Consider the following 17,111-nt stretch of genomic DNA (forward strand, 5'->3'; position numbering starts at 1 on the left):
CTAACACACACACACACACACACACACTAACACACACACTAACACACACTCACACTAACACACACACACACTAACACACACTCACACTAACACACACTCACACACACTAACGCTGTTGGGCTCACACACACTAAGTGCTGCTGGGCTCCTGGGGGGGCCGGTCACCCGGCAGGCAGTCAGGCTGGCGGGCGCGCAAGGGAGCACTCTCCCCTGAGTGCTTCCTCTTCAGCTCCCTCGCGCGCTGCGTACTGATACCGGCACCGGAAGATGACGTCATCTTCCGGCTCCGGTATCAGTGCGGTGCACGAGGGAGCTGAAAAGGAAGCACTTAGGGGAGAGTGCTCCCTCGCGCGCCTGCAGGACCGGCCAGCCGGGTGACAGCAGGGCCAGCCTCGGGGGGCCCGGAGGTGGCCGGCTCCTGGGCCCCCCAGGAGAAGAAGCTGGCCCAGTGGCTACATACCGGGTCGCAGGGGCGGCCGGGCCCCCTGGTGGGCCGGGGCCCGGTCGCAGCCGCGACCCCTGCGACCCTGGTATGTACGCCACTGGGCTCACCTATGTTTTCTAGAGAGGGATCTTGCAGAGGCAGAGGGAGAATCCATACTGAAAAGAAGAATCAAAGGAAATTCAATACACAATTCCCAAAAAGAGGCAGAGGCAAACTGACAAGAAAGAAAACCCCCAAATCAGCAGCACAGAAGAGTTAAAAATCCTACCTCAATGGCAGAAAAATTCCTCCAGGCAGCCAGGCAATAACAGCCAAGGAAGAAACTGTAGAGAACTCAGGACCGAAATGCCAGCTCACGAACAGCTGATACAGCGCTTAGGCAGAGAAAGCTGTATCAGTGAGTTTAAATAGAGCCGGGAAGCGTCCGGTCCGCACATGCGCAGACCGCTGGAACGCACGCTATTCACTTCCGGGTTCGCCGGATCCGGCCGCGACCACCAGGCAGTCTGCTGGAGCGCACACTGCGTTCCAGCTTACAAAGCCCGAACCCCCAGGGAGCCACAAGCAGTCGGGAAAGTGCCTCCACGCCACAGAAAGGCACCATAATGCCCAGAAATCCCAGGAGACCAGTCAGGGAACCTGAAAGCCATCAGATCAAAACAAACACTACAGGATTGAGCAAGATCACCCTACAGGGGACTCCCTCAGCATGGATTCAAAGGAACTGCCATCAAGGTATGGGGGGGGGGGGGATTTGGGACCCCAATTATTTGGAAAAGCTGACAACAAGGGGAATTTTTAAGGATAGCCAACCCCATAAACAAACAGGAACAGTGTATCCCTCAGAACACCTTCTTCCCACGCTGCAGTTCAGTACAGCCTGCTCATGCAGGCTGTTTACTGGGTCCTTCAAATGAAGAGAGGCTGAACTTCATTTGGAACGAAGCCACGACAAACGCAGGAAGGCGGCCATAAAATAAAATGTAAAAAGTCCTGTAGAAACTTGCTAAGGACAGGAAAAAAGACAGAGGTGTAAGGCAGTGGTGTATCCTGGTTTTGTGCTGCCCTAGGCAGCGTTTCGGCTAAATGCCTTCATCAGGTGCATAAAAGACATATCCCCCTTGCCCCTTCTTTTAAAGCCCACTTTCGCGGTAAAAATCAGTTAAGCCCCGCCCACATTCACTCCGTCGCGTCACTTCCGGTCATACGAACTTCCGGTTTCGGCTGTTCCGTCCTTATTATCCTTCCATCCTTCTGGTATCCCAGGAAGTGTCCCACTTGATGAAAAAAGGTTCCCTCTTCATATTTACTCATTTAGTCAATGCTCTGCAATTATAATACCGGAAGTGCTCCGGCGGCCATTTTTAAAGTGGTATACACATATAATGTGTATTGGCAAGGGAGACAGAGAAAGATAGGTATAAAAAATTAAGTTTTCCAATAACAAATAAAATATAAACGTGATATATTAATACATATATTTAAGACTTATATTAAAAGGGTGTATTAAACAAGTGTGCATATCCTCCACCATTATTTAAAAGGAGAAGACACAATCAAATATAGTTAAAAATCTCAAAATCAATATTCATACCAAGAGGGGATAAAGTGTCTAGCTCAAATATCCACCTCATTTCTGTTTTATTAAAAAGTGCGAGGGAGCACTTCCTCTGAGCTGTCTGCTCAGCTCCCTCGCGCGGCGCACAGTGAGGCTGGGAGGCAGAGCCGGAATATGACGTCATATTCCGGCTCCCAGCCTCACTCTGCGGCGCGCGAGGGAGCTGAGCAGACAGCTCAGAGGAAGTGCTCCCTCGCAAGCCGCCCGCCAGCGCCGCCCGACCGCCCAGCAGCAGCCCAGCATGTCTTGTAAGCCGCGAGGCTAACAAGACATTTGCCTTGGGCATTTGGGGGCGGCTTTTTTTGCCGCCCCCTGGAAAATGCCGCCCAAGGCAAATGCCTTGTTTGCCTCGCGGCTAATACGCCCCTGGTGTAAGGGGAGGAGGGACTCTTTATACCTATCAGTCTAATTAATTAATCTAATTAATTCCTGTCCTGTGACTGCTAAGGGAGGAGCTACCCATAAGTGATGATGCCATGATTAGCCAGGAAATCAATAATTCAGGTCCAGTCCATGTTTGAGAATATTATAAAGCCCCCCGCTTGTTTGCTTAGACAATAGCAGAAGCAGTAAAGGAAAGGTTTGTGTTTTTGGTTTGAAGAACAGTAAATTACATTTTAGTCATTTATTACTAGCCATTTGCTAGCATTTATGTGCTTAGAAACATAATTAAGCAATTCAAATGGAAAAATGTTTAGGACATGGCATGCATTTTATTTGCTTATTTTTTTATTTATTTTTTGCAAGTGAGTTAATTTTACATTTATTGTTACATAAAAATAGGAATTTCAAGAAAAGAAAAAAAAACAGTAAATAAGTGTTTATGCTTGACATACTGTATATAATGCTATTTATTCCTCTACTTTGGATAACTCTAGAATGAGTCAACCATAGCTTTATATTCATATAATTATCTATTCTATCTTCTGTTACGTATATAAAAGAATGCATCAAGATAATAGTTAACATTGTATGGTTTTTATAAAGTTAGGAGGGAAAAAAAGAACGCTGAAGTCATATGCAGATGTCTGCATTAATTAGGCATATGATACAGAAGACTGCAAAAGCATCCAAAATGATGTTCTAATTTGCAGCAATTACAGTTAAACTGAAAGAGAGATGGGTCATGGCTCTTGTTCTGACCATGGTAATTTGACCTTGTAATTAATTTTGGGATAATTACTGGTTTGTTAATAACTTACTTTAGATTCAGAACAGGAAACTGTGTTCCCTTTCAGAAAGCTCACAATTTCACTATCTTGTTCTAAACATGTTTTCGTAATTCCAGGATCATGTAACATTCTGTAAAAGTAATTAAGGTTGATGAGCAAATGACAGCGTTTAATTTAAATTCTTACAAAGCGTATGCATTAATTCAGTTATGATAAACCATCCTTAAAGACACGGTAACATGAGACAATCTGATATCTACAGTAACATAATAAACACAACACAACAAAACTATTTTATCATATTTACCAATCAATATAATTTAAAGAGATTTGGTAACATACAAATAAGAAAGTAATTGTGTTAGTGTTTGAATTGAATTTATAAATATATAAATTTATTAACATTTCCTCTGGGTATTATAAACATGATATTGTCATTTACTGTTCGTATATATAACTACATGGGAATCTATTAAAATTGATCAGTTTAAAGGACTATGCAAATTAATTTTAGTTATTGTACATCTCAGAGATATAACATAATAATTAATGGTTTAAATTTTGATTTTGCTCTATGTTGTAGACATAATTTTATGTTAAAGCCCATTAAAATCTTTGTTTACACAAAAACACATTGCGCATTAAAGGTGCAGTCTAAGCACCATAAAAACTTTAGTAGTAATGATTATGGTGCCAGGAGTCCCCTCAGCTGCAGAACTAATATAGAGAGGGACCTTGTGCAAGAAATCCCATCCTCCCCTTCCCTGCACAAGGGTTGACAAAAGGTAGATTACCATCCACCATACATCTCCCACAATGCATTGCCAACTGGGGATCAACCATCCTTGTAGAGTTTTATTTGTGGACAGTATTTGTATGTTTGAATGTGAGCTTGTTTTTGTATGCAGTATGTGTGTGTGTGAACGTAGGAGTTTGTGTGTAGTGTTGGCATTTGAATAGAGTTGTGTTTGTATGTGCTGATGCCAAACAGTGGGGTAGTTGTATGTAGTGTGTTTGAATGCAGGGGTGTGTTTGCATGTAGTGGTCATGTTTGAATAAAGGGTTAGGTGTTTGTGTATAATGCTGGCATTTTTTGTGTGTATGTAGTGTTGGTGTTTGATTGCAACAATGTGTTTGTATGCAGTGTTGATGGTTAAATGTGAAAGCTGGGATCTATGCACATATACACATATGCAGCCATACACACACACACACACACACGCAGTGTCACAGATACGCACTAACACACAGATACACAAATATGCTGACACTGACAAATACACACAGATACATATATATACTGAAACACACACAAATCTCAGTTTTCCACTTTTGATTTAGAGAAATGAACATTTTATGGGAATATGGACATCTGTCCTAGAATTATTTTCAATCACCATAATTAATATTATCATGACACAACGAAAAGAGGATCTAAGAGAAATTGATACTCTAATTAAACAGTTACACATAAAATGTGAACCATTTGTGGGAACCAATGATTTTAAGAGGTTATCCACTAAAGTTAAGACAAATATCCACAGGTTAGAGAACTCCATCATTCTTAATAAAAATAAAAAATACCATTGAGATTTAGATTATTACGCAAATGATATGGTTAGAAAAATTCCAAAAAAGTGTTAAAAGACAGTATCAAAAAGAATGGACAAAACATGATAAAATATATATACAGCCAGAAAATAAACCTCACAAAAGAGAGATTCAAAACAGAAGTAAAATCAAGAAAGAGAGTAAGCCCTAAATAACAATAAGGCTGCAACCCTTAAAGGGGATCCCTCAAAAACCCTTCAAATACAATAAGGATAAAAAACAAACAAAGATAAAGGTTGCGCCAAAATAGACAAATACAAATATGTATATAAAAGTCTTAGCTGAAAAGATCTTCTTTAGATCAAATAGTCTATAAAGTGCTTGATCAGGAACAATGTCCTCGCTGCCCTTCCCCAGGGGGATCCAATATTATGAAACAATAAAACAGATAAAAAGACCAAATAGTGTAGTACGTCCAATACGGTACAGGAAATAATAAAAGATAGGTAATGCACTCACATGTATTAGAGCTATAGTATGAAAAGCGTACAGCGGTATGATCCGCGCTTATGGGATATGGTGCATTGTTCCTGATCAAGCACTTTATAGACTATTTGATCTAAAGAAGATCTTTTCAGCTAAGACTTTTATATACATATTTATATTTGTCTATTTTGGCGCAACCTTTATCTTTGTTTGTTTTTTATCAAAACAGAAGCAGTATGAATTACAATCAAAAAATTATAACATATCAAAATCCCACTGCAACCCCCAAGAATAGGTCTAGAAAACCCAGTATTAATTGAAATCATAATTCTTTTGATGGTACATACTATGATGGATTAGTAGGGTCGAAAAACTACAGATTCCAATTACCTACGAATCAAGATAGGAGAAAACCACTTAGACTAAGAGAAAAGGAGATAGGTAATTGACCTTCCCAAGTACATTTAAAAAATAGGTTTGAGAAGCGAGAAAGGAGAGGAGGTTTTTTTTTTTTTTTTTTAGATCAGAGATGGGAAATGAAAGGGGGGGGAGAGAAATGAGTGGAACACCGTTAAAACTGAACATAAACTCAGAAGAGGACAGAGAGGAGGGAGAATTAAATTGCAAGAAAAGAAGAAAGAGAATAATGACATAAAAGTTTTAAACCTGCACGAGCGCACAAGAATGCTGGAGATGCGGAACTGAACTAGGCATGCTATACCAGATTTGGTGGACATGCTCCTGGATCCAACCCTTCTGGCACGAGATACATCAGGTGGTCACAACGCTAACGGACAACACGGTAGAACTCATGCCAGAAAACTACCTGCTGCACCTGACATGCCTACAGCTGGCTACCTAAAAAAGGACAATCACCCTGTACTTGGTGAATGTGGCATGCAGCCTGATTGGAAGAAAACTACAACCCCATCCATGACGGACTGGATAACAAGGGTTGAAGAAATGAGGAGCATAGAGAAACTGACAGCAAGAGGACGAAACCAGACGTATCAGAATATATGGTTTCACTGGCAATGGCGAACGGCTAGATAGAACTCACGAACGCACCCATGATGGACAGAAACTGAGGGTTGAGGATGTGGAAACCATAGAGTAATGAACCCCACCGACCAGGAGAACGCCACACATATACCAGAACAAAAGGCTTTTAGGGACCCGGTGGCTAAGTCATAGGCGAACGAAGAGGGTACTCTGCGAACCTGCAGCAGTCCGGGCCTGAGAGGAGCTCATGTGCCAGTGAGGCACAGGGGCACAGCCCCCAGATACAGACCAATCCCCATGCCCCCCCTCCCCACTCTCATCCCCAGGATCAGGGCACCGCAAACTCCAAAACAGCCCTGACACTTAAAGCTCAAAGAAGGAACACCATAGACCTGACATTGCTTGAGAAAACTGTATCATTTGAGACAGGGGTGGCACCAATGCTGACTAAGACACCCCCTCCTGAGTACCCCACACACCACATGAACATGGGGAACGAATGCGCGATAAAAAGTCGACTACCTCACTCACCCCCCGTCATACACACGTAGACACACAAAACCTGCAGCTACCAACAAGGGGTATAAACAATCCGGACCGTGACCAAGCCCGGTGACCAGACCTAGACACCACGCAATACAAGACAACCAACCTACCACATCCTTGACCAACCCCTACTTACCTAGTACTAAGACCACACACCACCAACAATAGCCATATCTCACCACACCGCACGGACCCATCATCATGTTGCCTTACTGACGCACTACCCAACCCAGAACTAGGCATGAGCCAACTGTGGTGAACCGACCCAGCCTTTAACGGGCCTCGCAGTACTCTGACAGGCCCTTTGTTTTACTTCTACTAAATCCACCTCCCCAGGACACGGAAGACAACGCCACACCTAAACGAGGAAGAGGAGGGATGCTACCCTCGAACTCATGCCCTCCCTACATGATTTCAAACTATCTCAGCGCTTCCTGCGTACACACTGAGACTGGACTCGAGTCTGCCCTGTGACACCACTGACTCCTGACGGAGGGTAAGGAAGGGCGGGGAGGGGCCAGAAAATATGGGTGATGGGACCAGACACGAGGACCAGGATACCACATCAGATAAAGAGACGCGGGGAGATGTGCCCTTCGTGGCTGTCAACCCACTGTGAATATGTGTGTTAACCTCCAAACTGCTAAACACAAGCACTGTCAGGATCAAAAAAATACATCGGCATACAAATTTCTATATCAACTAATAACTCGCAGTGGACTGTAAACTGACATATAAAATTCTTGTTTTGTCTTACGTTATTGTTCACGTTATGCCATAAATACTGCATTACATTGTCCTTGTTATTGGAAATTATCAATAAAACTATTTGAATGACAAAAAAAAAAAGTTTTTAACCTTTCTAAAAAGATTTTATCTCCTACACAGGAAAAGGTTTTAGGAAAAGGTTTTAACTAAAGGTTTTAAATTTGCTCCAAGCTGCCCTGTGAATACATTTAAGACATACGTGGATATCAATAGATATATCAGGAAATTGTGCCTTAAAAAGTATTTTCACAAGAATACTTCAAATATGAACAAGATCGAAGTTACCCAAACAGAAGACACGCCAAAATTAATACATACTAATTTTAAGAAAAAGTCCAACTTTTATCCACAATTTTTAAAGTCAAACAATATGAAAGTTTTGTAAAAAGCATGCTTAGAAGACATATATAAGATCAAACAAATGTCAAAGTATGAATATAATCTTACTATAGATGAGAAAAGAACTAGAGATCAACTGAAAAAAAGATTCTACTATTGTAAGGTGTAGTCATTTTGGATAAGGAAATCTAATATAAAATGTTCTTAGAGAAAGGTTTAGAAGACTATATATTAGACAAGGGGGGATTTTCATTTCTATTTTTAGAATACCGGGTTTACATTTTACCAAAATTACACAAAGACCCGGTCAACCCTCCGGGGACACCGATTGTATCGTATATTAACTCTGTATTATCCCCTTTGTCACAATATATGTACCCATTTTTACAACCACTAGTAAAGAAGTGTCCATCGTATCTACAAGATACGATGAGCCTTTCAAATATTTTAAATAATTTCAAATGGGAAAAAGATTATTATTTGGTTACATGTGATGTAACAAGCTTGCACACCATAATAAAACATCAAAAAGGGTGTGAAGCAGTTGAGTTGTATCTACAATAATCTAACCGATTTTTAGATGTACAAATAAGTTTTATCTTGGAAGGCATTAGGATGATATTAACCAATAACTATTTTTGGTTTGAGGATGAGTTTTACTTAGAAGCGAGATGTACCACCATGGGGACCATGTTCGCCCCAAGTTATGCAAATGTATTCATGTCGTATTGGAAATGCTTTTTTATTTATCAAGGACATAAATGGGGAGCGCACGTGGTTCTTTAAAGAGATACATAGACAATATCTCTTAAATTTGGAAAGGGAAAGAGGAATATTTTAATTCCTTCTTCCATTTTTTAAATTGTAATAATTGGGGTATTAAATTAACGAAAAATGTTAGTAAGGAAAAAAATTACTTTTTAAAAACCTCAATATTTATATCCTCAATAACGCCGTTATGACCCAAACATTTTTTAAACAAGTTGATGTCAACAGTTTTTTTTTTTTTAAATTCTTTATTTTTCAGTGTTTAGGTTTAACATTCGGACCGGCTCTGTCACAACGGCAGATGCCAGCCATTTGTCTTGCATAACATAACTTAACATTTTGCGGACAATTTAGGCAATGCATATCATACATTAACAAGTTGAAGACAGTGAGTTGTCGGTGATATGTTCCGTTATGTGTTGTGTATCATGAACACTATATATTTTTTTTATGATCATGTTTGTTCTCGACAGTGTCATTCCCGTATGTCTGCCCCTGTGTCGGGGGTAGAGTGTTTCGGGATGGTCGTCAGGTATGTGGTGTTGGGTCTGTGGTTCTTTGACGTGTATAGGTCGTAGGTCAGTGAGGGTTGAACCCTACGGTCAGTTCGGTTCCAGCCTTCGCCAACAGTCAACAGTTTTATTGAAAAAGATAGTTGTCATCATCGACCTTGGTTAAACAACATCCCAATAGGCAATTTTTTTTTTAGATAAAGGCACAATTGTTTTAATCAAAGCGATTTTATGGATCAGTCTCTAACTTTAAAGAAACAATTTTAACAAAAGTGGTACGAAAGTAAAGATCTACAATGTGACATCAACAATTAGATAGAATCTGCGGAATTAGATAGATCTCAACTTTTAAAATACAAACAAAAAAACAAAAGAACTACTGTAAATAAACAAATCCCATTTATCTTTAATTTTAATAGTAATATTGGTATTTTAAAAAGATTATGAATTGGAATTGACACATTTTAATACAAGAACATGAAATAAATGAGTATGTCGGAGAAAAACAAAAACTTATTTTTAGAGGAGCTAGGAATTTTAACCCTTTAAGGAATGAGGACGTACCTAGTACGTTCTCGCAGTCCTTCTTACTTACCCGATCTGTGTTCCTCCCAGTCTGGGGATATTGTCTGAAAGCCCAGACAGTCCCCCCTCGGCAAATTAGAAAGAGCAGTCACATGGCCGCAACAGGCGTCCATAGTGCTGCCTGCAGGGGGATTTAGCATGGGTGTTTTTTGGCGGTTGTAGATTAGAAAAGGTTAGAAAAAGTGTGTGTTTTTTTTCCCATCATATTTTATAATTAATTTTATAGTAAATTTGATATGATGAAAATAATGGTATCTTTAGAAAGATAATTTAATAGTGAGAAAAACAGTATATAATATGTGTGGGAAACAGATGAGGAGGAAGGAAAACAACACCAGAGGTACTCATTTAAGTCTCAAAATTTAAAAATGCTTTAAAAATGCTCAAATAAGAAAAGTACCAGGCACATCGCATTGCATCCAGTGGCGATTAATGGTAACAAAGGGCAATGTTCTGGCCGATACATTCATTTTCATCAGTTTCCTCAAGCCTGGTATGGTACTTATGGTCAGATGGCACCAAGTAACTCCTAGGACCATAGCCATTACAGCATGGTGCATAAACTGTCCTTTTAATGTGGAATCCAATCTAAAGTCAGTCAGTGTAATTAAGACCATACTAACAAGCTAAAAGTTAGCTTTAAGCATGGTCAATACCTAAATATCAATACCTAAAATAATCAGTTTCTTAATGAAACACAGGAAACTTTGTCGTGCCAGTCAATGTAAGATATATATAGTATCTATATGTTAAGATAACATGTTTTTAAGTGAACTGTGAAGATGGATTTTGGATCCTGTACTACAGATAATTGAAGGACACTCAATAACTACATGCCTATGTGTTACTGGGATATCCATACACACCACCTACGCCATTTATTACTCACAAATATAATAGGCTTCTTACACCTCCACATTCTGTTTGCAGATCAACACTGACAGATGGATATCGAGAAAATAAAAGTATCATTATGCAATATGCACTTGCCTAACATGCAATGTTTGTTACCAAACTATAAAAAGTGGAAAATATACCAATACAAAACTAATCTAAATTACTGCCTGGATTTTATGTCTGTTTTTCACTTAAAATGTTTGAGATCATTTATTGCAGTTTTTATATATTTTTTCTTTTCATACTAATTTCCATTTACTTTCAATCAGTGTCATATTAAATGGTGGAAAATAATTACATTTTATAGGTAATATGAACTTTTCCACATAGGACAAAATAGCAGAAAGGTGTTCCGCACTGCATTACTGCAAAAAAATTAAATATCTTACTGCAAGTACTTCAGAAAAGATGGAGGGCACCAGGCTAGGGGTAGGGGTAGGTTTAGGGGTAGTCTTAGGGTAAGGCATAGGGTTAGGGTTAGGGGTAGGGATAGGGTTAGGGGATTGCCAAAGTCCAGAGTTCCCGAAGTCCCAAATTTCAAAGTGCCAAACCAAACCAAAGTGCCAAATCCCTGAATTTCTGAAGTGCCGGACCGAAGTACCGAATTTCGAAAATGCTGAACCAAATTTTTTGCCCATGTACATCCCTAGTTTTTATTAAGTTTTTAAATATATGCTACAAACAATATTATATTGAATGCTAGAAGAACATGACACTCTCGTATATTTAGTAAGCATGTACATCTGAACTTAATAATACATGAATATCTGTGAGTTTGAACATGAACAATTACCAGCTTTGCTTTAGTAATATTACCAAAGATCGTCCTTATAGTATTCTTATGACGGTTGATCTCATAAAAAGGTATAACAAAACAAAAGTAAATATAACAATAACATCCATATTACAGTTCAAGATATTATAATCAAGCATTTTATTGCCCTGCATTCAAATTAGAAAGCTACAAAATATTGTGTGACCCCATTGTGAAATTGTGTATTCGTGTGCAGCATGATTTTCGTAATTGGGTCTCCCTAATTGTAGCAGAAAGAAAACATCATCTCTAGAAACAATGTAACTTCTCATTATTTTATATTCACTTCAGGCACTGCCTAACGATAACACAGAAATAGGAGTGGCTTAAGTTTATTCCCCATCAGTATCACTAATAGAGTGCCTTCTTGACAATGTTTGGGTGAACATGACTTGTGAGTTTAATCATCTGTGTGCCATTTTCTAATACAGCCTGGTTTTGTTCAATCTCTCTAAAACCATGGACATCGGTGGTAGATTTTTGTTCCATAAGTTAGCAATAGACATGTGCACCAGTGAAATTTTTGCTTTGTACGAATGAATTTGTACTATATAAAAATGTCATTCGTCCACTACGAAATTCGTTAAAAAATTATTTGTTTTCGTCCATTATGACAAAAATAACACTGTGCATGCGCAAACAAAAAAAAGCAAGGAGGGAGCCGGCAGCACTACCAGCTTCCTCCTTAACTATTAACAATTCATATCCCCTCCCCCACATTAAAACCTATGAGGGTCACTATGACCCCCAGATTAAAAGAAGGGAGGATAAATCCTCCCGCATGCCCCTACTCGCGGCATGCTGTAAGTAGAGGTATGTTGCCTAAACAGCGAGCAGTCAGTGGCTGCTTGCTGTCATATAAAACTGGATATACATCAGTATCTTATATAGAAGTGATAGAGAGCTACGGAAAGAGTATGTGTGACCAATAATTATAGCAATAACAATGTTGAAATATGAAAAAGTAGCTATTTAGATCAGTAACACAGTCTTGTATGACTATTGTTTTTGCTATAACTATTGGTACAGGTACTATTACCGTAGCTCTCTATCCCTTCTATATAAGATACTGATTTATTTACAGAACCTTGCTCTCATTTTACTATAATAACAGTTTGGTCCCCCCCGTTTCCCCATAGTGGGGAACCCAAATAACTAAAATAGGGGGGACATAGTGCCCCACACGCGCCTCCACCCATGACCCTAGTGGGGGCTATTAATATTAACGTGGGGACCTAGTGTCCTCCCCCAGACCCCACCCATGACTGTCGGGTGGGGACCATAATTAAATAAATAATTTGGGGGACCTAATGTCCCCCCAGGCCCCCACTCATGAGCGGCGGGTGGAGGCCCTAAGTATCAATTGGGGGACCTGTCTTCCCCTGGCCCCGACCTATGAGCGGTGATTGGGGGCTAAATATAAAAAATACCCACAAGTGACTAGGGCTCCCCAACCCCCAACCACCCCCCTCCCCAATAATATTAAACCCTACCTAACCCCTCACCTTAAAAATAGTGACGGGGGAACAAAAAAACTAAATACCTGTAAATAAATAAAAAAAATTACTTACCATTAGATGTCTCCTTTTTTCTAAAACCTTCTTTTATAAGCCCCAAAAAAGGCCAAATAAAAAGCCATAATTCTCGTTGAACTTTTAAAATAAATAAAAAAACCCAGGCGCAAAAAAAACACGCCAAAAAAAGAAAAAGAAAAAAATTATCCATCTTCACCCAGCAAGGGCACTGCACAGACTGAGCTCCGCAGGGTGGGGAAAGGCTTATAAAGCCTTCCCACGCCCTGCAATTTGACTCAGAGCGCTTTGATTGGTTGGTTTAAGCCAACCAATAAGTGCTCTGACAGGTAAATTAAGAGACTGACAGGTAGGTCGCTACATTTACCTGTCACAGCACTCTGATTGGCTTGGAATCCATTTTACACAGCGTGGGAAAGTTCTTGGACTTTTACACGCTGTGTAAAATGACTCAAAGCATTCTGATTGGTTGGATTCCAAGCCAACCATTCAGAGTGCTGTGACAGGTAAATGTAGAGACTTACCAGTCAGCCTCTTAATTTACCCGTCAGATCACTCTGGCTGGTTGGCTTGGAATCAACCAATCAGAGTGCTCTGAGTCAAATTGCAGGGCATGGGTAGCCTACATAAGGCTTCCCCCACCCTGCAAAGCTCATTCTGCACAGAGCCCACCCTGGGTGAACATGGATTATTTGGACACATACCCCCCCACCAGATGACAATATGGGGCACAAGCACCACAAATTTCAACACCGCGAGAGCCCTACCTAGAATGCCCAACATAATGTTTTCTTTTGAGAGGCCTACACCACCAGAGCTGCCTAAGGTGCCCGAACCTCGTGAGGAGTAGGAGGCCTCAGAGGAGTCTTACGCGGAAGAGGAAGAACTTACCTCTCCAGGACCAGGAGATGACTCCCAGGAGGCTAAATCAGACAAGGACTCCTCTCCTTCCACAAAATGAGACATTAAAAGGCTTCTGGTAGACCTACAGGAAGTGTGGAAAGCCGACCTCAAGAGGAGCTGAGTGTCCTCCGCTAGAAAGTTCAAGCGGTAGAATCCAGGGAGAGCACCCGGGACACCCTGTTGCAAGCTCCCAAGGGTCAGGTGGAGATCCTGGCTCAACAAGTACAGAGGCTCAACCGGGCGGTCTTAACAATAGAGTCCCCCCACAGACGCCGGAACATCCGCCTGCGCGGCATCCCAGAGAGGATAGGGGAAGAGGCGCGGATACCCTTTATCCAGAGGCTGATCACCTCAATGGGTCTCAAGGGGGGGCGCTGACCCCACACTGATATAAAACGTTTCCGGAACCACAAGGAACGACAGCACCAGCCGGAGCACTGAGAGACACAATCGTGGTCACATGGGATGTCGCGGTTCACGCTGCCATCCTGGCCCGCTCCAGAAACATGGGGAAGTTCCAATTTGAAGGTTGCACAGTGGTAGTATTCAGCGACCTACCGTTTCTTGTCCTGCTGGAAAAGATTATCTTAACCCCAATAGCTGGTCGGCTGAGGGAACACTAGGTTGGTACCACTGGGGAGGGGGTGGCTCGCTGATTGTCCCACACGGAGACACCAACCTGACCCTGACCTCCTCTGGGGACAAGGAGGCATTCCTGCGACAACTAAAGCTGCCAGCTGTGCCAACAGAGGGAACAGCAACTCCAGGCAAAGGTACTGTGACATGAATAATATTACGGTTTAGGCCAGTAGTTCTGTAACCATCCATAGATAGCTAATTCGATAATTCTGTTTTTGGGCTGCTTTAGTCTTTAGTTACCTGGTATATAAATCCATTGTTTTATGTCTCAGTGTAAAGGGACCATATATATACATATACCGTAAATTAATCTGGTGCTTTATATATTAGTTTGAAAAGATTATATGCAGTACAGGAAGCTAATGTCTTATCAACATATGTCTTAGTTGCAGTGACTATAGGTACACAGTATATGAATCTATCATTTTATATCTTGCTTCACAATGATTATATGTATGCAGTATATGAATCGAATGCCTCATATCTTGGTTTCCAATGACTATAGGAATGCAATATATGAATCTATTGCCGTATGCCTTAGTTTAAAGCGACTATCTTTCTGCAGTTTTTGACCCTATTGCCTTATGTCCTTGTCTGATATATGAATCTCTGGTCAGATGTCTTGGTTACAGCAACTGTACATTTGCAGTTTATGAACCGAGTGCCCTATGTCTTAGTATGAAGCAGCTATATGTATGCAGTATATGAATCTAATGTTACATGTTTTAGTTAAAGCAACAAAACGTAAGTGGCAAATCGACTTATTGCCCTTTGCCCTGGTTTAAAGTGACTATAAACAGGCAGTATATGCACCTATGACCATGTGCCTTAGTTAAAGCAATTATATATAGGCAGTTTATGAAGCTAAGACCAAGAGCTCTAGTTAGAGCGACTTTCCGGACTCGGCGACTGGGCCTCTGTCCACGAGTCCTAGTTCCAAGCTAATATTTGTATGCAGTATTCAAGGCTATTGCCATTATCCTGGACTACAGTGACTATATGCATGTATCATCCTAGACAAAATGATGCTACTTTGTTTACTGTGTTTCCTAGAATTCCATCTACAATCACTTGCTGCTCCAAGCCATTACTATTGTCTAACTATGCCTTACGTTCTGTTACTTTTATAACCATACAATGATCAAGGAGAGTACTATTTGTACAAACCCAAATAAAATTCAAATTGAAAAAAAATAATAATAACAACTAGCAAATTCTTCCAGAATCTGCGTGGGATCGGCCACTTTTACTCCATCAGGCGTTAGGAGATAGGATATGTTTGTGCATGTTTTGGTTTCAGTTTTGAAGCGAGCAGTTTACCAGCTGTGTTTCCTCTTGTATATTGTGTTTGTATGAACGTGAAGAGATAACGTTCTGTGATTTCCAGTTGTAGTTTTTCTAATTTTGTTCGTAACGTGTTGATTTGGCACCCCAATTGTTTGGATGGTTTGTGCTAGTGTTTGTTTTCAAAAGTGGTCAACATCTGTGTAAGATCTTTTTGTCTCTAATTCTCTTTGTCCTTGCCCCCAATTAAATAAATAGACCTCATATAACCACCTTATGAGCCAGCCCGTGATTGTGCGCTGTGCGCTGTGCACTGTTGGGAGTTTTCAGAGAAGTAGTTGGATAGGGTTGTTGTGAGTTCCTCAACCACTTCCTTATTTTTTTAACACAGTATCGTTTAACCGCCATATTCCTCAACCCATGACAGGATACAGCATATGAAAATTCACTTTAATAGGGGCATGATCAGACCATGTCATGGTTACTTGGTTATGTAGGTTGACCATATCAATCAGACAGAGGTCGATCCGGGAGTACATAGAATGAGCATTGAAAAAAAAAGTATAATCACTTGAGTTAGGGTATAGCTTGCGCCATGCATAGTCTGTCCCATTTTTCAACATTCCTTTTGCTCTCAAGAAAGCTTCAGTAATGATACCTTTACACTGATGTTTTAATTTTTATTTTATTTTTAAACACAGACAATGGCTGGAACATGTTTATTTACTTGCTCACATACTTTTTACTCCCCAAGGAAAAAAAAAAACATAGTTGTCCTAAACTATTGCAAATGTTTTTCCACATAAAAAATGGTGGACTCCAAGGGCCTCTATGGACAAGCCTCCACTGCTCATCAGTATTGAAAATTATTTGACCCAAATGATACCATGCCAACATGAGCATAGTGACATAATGCCCAACATACCCTTGTCTGTATTCAGTCTAGTATACCCAGTATAGCACAGTATAATATATACTACTTACTTGTTTCATAACTTGGCAGCAGCTAGTGTTCTTTTGTAAGCTTATACTCCTCAAGTGTTTGATAAATCAATACAGTTATTTTACATCTTGCTGTGAGAAGCAATTCCAACTTAACAAAATAGATCGTTGTTATAGAACCACCTCAATTAGCCGTGGACTGTTGCAAATAATGATGTGTTTTATGCATTAAAAATCTAAACTGATGCACTGTTCTTCAGAAGTGTAAAGGTTTTTTGTTTTGTTTTTATGGTGGTGGTAGCATTGAA

The sequence above is a fragment of the Pelobates fuscus genome, chromosome 4 (genome assembly GCF_036172605.1).
Source record: "Pelobates fuscus isolate aPelFus1 chromosome 4, aPelFus1.pri, whole genome shotgun sequence".
In the NCBI taxonomy this organism is placed as follows: domain Eukaryota; kingdom Metazoa; phylum Chordata; class Amphibia; order Anura; family Pelobatidae; genus Pelobates; species Pelobates fuscus.